We start from the raw sequence: 6,359 nt of genomic DNA on the forward strand, positions 1-6,359 counted from the left end.
TTGCTAGTCCTTAGCCCTTGTGCATATATGCTTCTTGAGAATTGATTTATTTTGACCAAGCAATTGCATTCATTTAGATAGTTACATATAAGTAGATTGCATTTAGTTAGTCCATTGAATAAATGCCATACCTTTACTTCATTCTTGGTTTAAGCATGAGGACATGCTTGGTTTAAGTGTGGGGAGGTTGACAAACTCCGTTTTGCCGGTTTATCTTGTATCGATTTTAAGGGATTTTAATACCTTTTACCCTCATTTATCCATTGAAATAGCATGGTTTTGTGATTGCCTCCTTATTTGTGCTTAGATGTAAAAACATGCTTTTCAACCCTTAATTTGATGGTTTTTAATCTCCCTTTGATTCCACTAGATTTCTTGATATGTTTGTGAGTGATTTCAGATTGAAAAGGGCTAGGAAGGGATCAAAGGAGTGAAGAGGGAAAGCACGCAAAGTGGAGAAATCATGAAAAGTCAAAGAAGTTGAACTCGCCCATGGACGCGCGCGCGCACCTGGCGCTTGCGCGCACCTGCGAATTACCCCATGGACGCGTACGCGTGATGTGCGCGTACGCGTCGGTGTTGGTTTATGATTTTTTAATGAAAACGTGGCCAACGAATTCTGAAGGGTTGTGGGGCCCAATCCCAATCCAACTCATTTCTGATGCTATTTAAGCCAAGGATTGAAGGGGAATCAAGGTATACTTTTTCATACTTTCATACTTTAGATACTTTGACCAATTAGTTTAGTTTAGAAGTTAGTTTCTAGAGAGAGAAGCTCTCACTTCTCTCTAGGATTAGGATTAGGATTAGTTCTTTGATCTAGGTTTTAATCTTTGCTTTCTTCTACTTCTACCTTTCAATTCTTGTTGTACATTCATCTCTACTTCTACCTTTCAATTTCTTGTGTTACATTCATCTTCCTCTATTCTTTTCTGTATTTCCTTTATGTTGTCTTATATTTTGTTGTAGATTAGTATTGTTCCTTCTACATTCTTCCAATTCAATAAGAGGTATGGTTTGGAGTGCACTAAAGCTAGTCTTTCCTTGGGAGTTGGCTAGAACTTGTGGGTCAAGTCAATTCATCCACTTGACTTTCCTTATTAGTAAGGGTTAACTAAGTGGTAGCAATGAACAATTCTCATCACAATTGAGAAGGATAACTAGGATAGGACTTCTAGTTCTCACACCTTACCAAGAGCCTTTTATAGTTGTTAGTTCACTTTTCTTGCCATCTATAATTCTTGTCTAAAAATCCTAAAAACCCCAAATATAACTCACAACCAATAACAAAACACTTTATTGTAATTCCTAGGGAGAACGACCCGAGGTTTGAATACTTCGGTTATTAATTTTAGGTGTTTGTTACTTGTGACAAACAATCTTTTGTATGAAAGGATTATTGTTGGTTTAGAAACTATACTTGCAACGAGACTTCAATAGTGAAATTCTATACCATCAAAAATCCAATCGTCAGGCCGCACTTTCCTTGTTCTTGGGTGAGGTCCCAAGTTCGAAACTTGGTGGTAGCCTTTTAGCCAAGTGTAGCTCATTTTTCTTTGTGAGTAGCGCTCCTTCCTTCCCTTCATGTGCTTGGGTTCGAAACCCCTGGGTGGCACTTGGAGTTGATTTTTCTTGGATTTTCTTCAAGGGGAGCCCGAAATTGCTCTTGAGGAGGGCAGGGCAGAATTTTTTCTTCCCTTGTTTCTTGGCCTAGAATTGTGCTCCGCCCTCAAGGATGGCAGGGCAGTAAAGCTTTGAATGCTTGGTTCATTGTTGTGCTCCCTTGGAGGGCAGTGTGCTCTTGTGGAGAGCAGTGTGGCTTCCTCCTTCAATGTTGCGCCACACTTCTTCTTCTTTTGCCACACTATTTTCTTCCTTTGGCCACATTTCTTAAGCCACGCTTCCTTCTTTTCTTCTTTTCTTCACCTACAAATAATCAAAACAACCAATCAAAGTATCACTAAATTCACAAGGTTTATAAATCAATTAAAAATCAATTAAATTTAGCTTAAACCTTATGATTTAGCATCAATTAAATGGTGGTTGTTTGATTCAAATAAAACATGCAATTCCACTCTAAATTGCTTACTTATGGTGCAAGAAAGTGCATAAAAACTAGTGAAATAAGTGAGATTAGCTTGAGAAATGGGTATATGATGACTTGTCATCAGCTACCATTGGATGAATCGTTCCTTATTGAAGTAGACAGTAAGGAAAGTTAATCCAGAAAGAACACATATCTCCGAAGCCTTAAATGAATCTTTATCACTGTTTTCACATCAATCTGGTATTTCGTTATTTATTATTTTATTTACGCTTTTAAACAAACAACCATCTTTTCTGATTGCCTGACTAAGATCTACAAGATAGCCATTGCTTGCTCAATCCAACAATCTCCGTGGGATTTGACCCTCACTCTGAGGTATTACTTGGATGACTCGGTGTACTTGCTGATTCATCTGTGCAAAACTTGTGGAGTTCAATTTCGCGTACGAAGTTTTTGGCGCCCTTGCCGGGGATTGTTCGACTTTGACAAACTACCAGACTATCTTGTTGTTTAGATTAGGTACTTTTTGAGGTTTTATTGCTCTTTTTTTTACTTGTTTTCTTGTTTTCTTTTTCAAAAAAAAAAACTTTTTCAAAAGCTTTCTTTTCTTTATCTTTTGTTTAAGTCTTGTGTCTATCTTTAAGTTTGGTGTCTTTTTGGTATTTCATGGTTTTTCAAAAATTTCCTCTTATTATTCTTTTTGGTATTCGAATTGTTCTTGATATTTTCTTTGATTTTAAAATTTTTATGTTTGGTGTCCTTTAGTTGTTTTTCCTTTAATTTTCGAAAAATTAGTGTCTTTGATCTCAAAATTTTTAAGTTTGGTGTCTCTTGGTTGTTTTTCCTTTTTCTTTAAAATTCAAAAACTTCAAAAAAATATACATATTTCTTTTATTTTTTATTCAATTGTCAAAATCTTTGCTATTTTTTCTTATCTTGATTTAAAAATTTTAAGTTTGGTGTTTTCTTGTTAGTAAAGTTTAAATTTTGAATTTCAAATCTTTTTCAAATATTTATCTTATCTTTTTATCTTTCTTTAAATTTCAAAATCCAATCATATCTTATTTTAAATTCAAATTTTAAAATAAAAAATTTAAAATTCAAATTTTAAATTTCAAAATCAAATCTTTTTCGAAAGTCAAAATTCAAATCTTATCTTTGCAAATCTTTATCATATCTTCTTACTTTATGTCCTTTCTATCTTATCTTCTTTTTAAATTTCAAAATTAGATCCTTTATTTTCAATTCTTAGTTATTAGTTACTTGTTTTACCATAGTCTCTTTCTATTTCGTTTCTCTTTCTTCTTTTTCAAACCCTCATAACTACTTTCTCTTTCTTCTTTTTCGAAAACTTCATCTCGCTTCCCCTTTATATTTTCGAAAATATCTTCTCTTTTCTATCTATTGATTTTCAAAAACTATTCTTATTAAAGGACATCTTCCTTTCTTTTCCTCTTGACCTATCTTTCTAACAAAGGACCTCTATACTCTGACATAGAGAATCCTTTTTTGTTCTCTTCTTGCATTCTTTCTTTCTATTTCTGAGCAAGAATAGGGATAAAAAACCTTGCTTTGATTCTGATCCTGAAGCTGAGAGGACACTAAGGAGGTGTTTACAAAGAACAACTCTCCGGAGGAAACCTCACAGAGCTTTTCAAACAAGAAGCTAAGAATATAGACATGGCAACTAATCCTAATGATAGAGGAGACGCAAGGAAGGTCATAGGTGACTTTACTGCACTCACTTCTGACTTCTATGGACGAAGCATCTCTATACCTGCCATTAGTGCAAATAACTTTGAATCGAAGCCTCAACTGGTCACTCTAGTTCAACAAAATTGCTAGTTTCATGGACTTCCATAGGAAGATCCCAATAGATTCATCTCTGATTTCTTGCAGATATGTGAAACTGTTAGGACTAATAGAGTGGATCCAAAGTTTTACAAGCTTATGTTTTTCCCCTTTGCTATAAGGGACAGAGCTAGGTTATGGCTAGATTCTCAGCCTAAGGAATGCCTAGACTCTTGGGAGAAGGTGGCCAATGCATTCTTGACCAAGTTCTTTCCACCTCAAAAGCTGAGCAAGCTCAGGGTGGAAGTTCAAACCTTTAGACCGAAAGAGGGTGAATCCCTCTGTGAAGCTTGGGAGAGGTACAAGTAACTTATCAGAAGGTGCCCTCCTAACATGATTTCAGACTGGACCATGCTAGGTATCTTCTATGATGGCCTTTCTAAGATGTCCAAGATGGCATTGGACCACTCTACTGGTGGTTCACTCCACTTGAAGAAAATGCCTGAAGAGGCATAGGAACTCATTGATATGGTTGCCAACAACCAATTCTTGTACACCTCTGAGAGGAACATTATGAATAATAGGGTGGCTCAGAAGAGAAGAGTCCTAGAGGTTGATACTTTGAATGCCATATTGGCTCAGAATAAGATCCTGACCTAACAGGTCAACATGATCTCTCAGCATCTGATTGGATCACAAGCTATAGCTGAGAGCACTCAAGAAGCCTCCTACGAAGGAGATGCATAACCAGAACTCATGAGAAAATCATAGAGGTTCCCTTGAATGCCTGGTTACAGATTATAGAATCTGAAGAATACTCCTCCTCTAATGAGGAAGAGGAAACTAGAGAAGAGCAAGTTGCTCGGTACTTAGGAACTATGATGAAGTTGAATGCCAAATTATTTGGAACAGAGACATTGGAGGAATAACCTCCAGTATTCACCAAGGAACTCAATGCCTTGGTTCAGAAGAAACTACCTCAGAAGCTGCCAGATCTTGGACGCTTCCTAATTCCCTATAGCATAGGGACAATTGCCTTTGAGAAGGCCTTATGGGACCTAGGGTCAAGCATAAATCTCATGCCTCTCTCTGTCGTGGAGAGGCTGAGAATCTTTGAGGTGCAAGCTGCCAAGATCTCATCAGAGATGGAAGACATCATCCTTGGAAGACCTTTCCTAGCCACTGCCAATGCCATAATTGATGTGGCAAAGGGAGAGCTTATTTTGTAGTTATGGGAAGATCACATCTTATTCAAGATGCGTAAACCTAACTCCCTCCCTAAAAGAGAGAAAATTGTTCAACACTTAGAGTTCCAACCCTTTCTCTCTCTGTGCAAAGCTTTACAGAGCCCACAGACACCAAATCTAAGTTTGGTGTTGGGAAACCATCGTCAAGCAATGAGAATGAAGGTACTAAGAAAAATGTACCTAAAGGCTGGAGGGATAAGAAAATCTCCACTGAAGGCTCTCACCTGGCATGAGAGTTGTCTTCACAGATAGTCCAATTATTCCACACACTGTGAACAAGATCCTATCTCTAGAACTTGTGGAGCTCATCGATGAGAGCACATGAAGGAAGTTCACTGTAAGGGGTAAAATTCTGAGTCCCTACCTATCTCCGTAAAGGATCTGATAGTCAAGCTAGTGACATTAAAGAAACGCTTGTTGGGAGGCAACCCAACCATAATTATAATATTTCTATTATATTTTTGTTATTTTCATTCAAGTATACTAAGTTATTTTCATGGTTATTTCTTTTTTAAAGTTTGTGATCATGTGCAGTCAGAACAGAGACAGAGACATTCAGAGATGGAAACAAAAATTCATGTATCTCTCAATTCTTTTTAAATAAAATTTTCTTTTAAATAATGGTGAGAGACATATGGAACATTTTATAACTTTAAGACATAGATAGAAATGATCATGCAATAAGAACAAGAGAACAGACAATAAAACATACAGAAAGCAGCAAAATAACATAAGGAAAGGTGATTAAAAGAATGAATCTACCTTAATGGTGGCGGCTAGTGCTCCTCCTTGAGGATCCAATTTCAATGTCACTCCTATATCTTTGTTGTTCTTCCCTCGTAGCCCTTTGATCCTCTCTAATTTCGTTTAGGATGGTGAAATGCTCTTGATGCTCCATCCTCAACTAATTCATGTTAGAGCTTAATTCTCCCACGGAAGTCTGCCATTGATCCCAATAGCTTTGAGAAGGAAAATACATCCCTTGAGCATCTCAGGGATCTGATGTTGAGGCGGCTACACAGGCTCATGTGCGTGGTCTCTAGTTTGCTCCATCCTCTTAATGATGGGCTTGTCCTCCTTAATGAAGATGTCTCCTTCTATGACAATTACAGCTGAATTGCGTAGGTGACAAATGAGGTGAGGGAATGCCAACCTTGATTTGTTGGAAGGCTTTTTAGCTATCTTGTACAACTCTTGACGTATCACCTCATGTACTTCCACTTCACTCCCAATCATGATGCAATAAGTCATGATGGCTCTGTCAATGGTCACTT

At 37.1% G+C, this 6,359-nt stretch overlaps 1 non-coding gene across 1 annotated transcript; it reads right to left on the minus strand.

Moving 5' to 3' along the window:
• Positions 1-4,129: 4,129 nt before the first annotated feature.
• LOC130937049 (small nucleolar RNA R71) lies at positions 4,130-4,238 on the minus strand. Its single transcript, XR_009068287.1, has one exon. It is a non-coding gene; the product is annotated as a small nucleolar RNA R71 (small nucleolar RNA).
• Positions 4,239-6,359: the final 2,121 nt, after the last annotated feature.

Source organism: Arachis stenosperma, chromosome 6, assembly GCF_014773155.1.
Source record: "Arachis stenosperma cultivar V10309 chromosome 6, arast.V10309.gnm1.PFL2, whole genome shotgun sequence".
In the NCBI taxonomy this organism is placed as follows: Eukaryota; Viridiplantae; Streptophyta; class Magnoliopsida; order Fabales; family Fabaceae; genus Arachis; species Arachis stenosperma.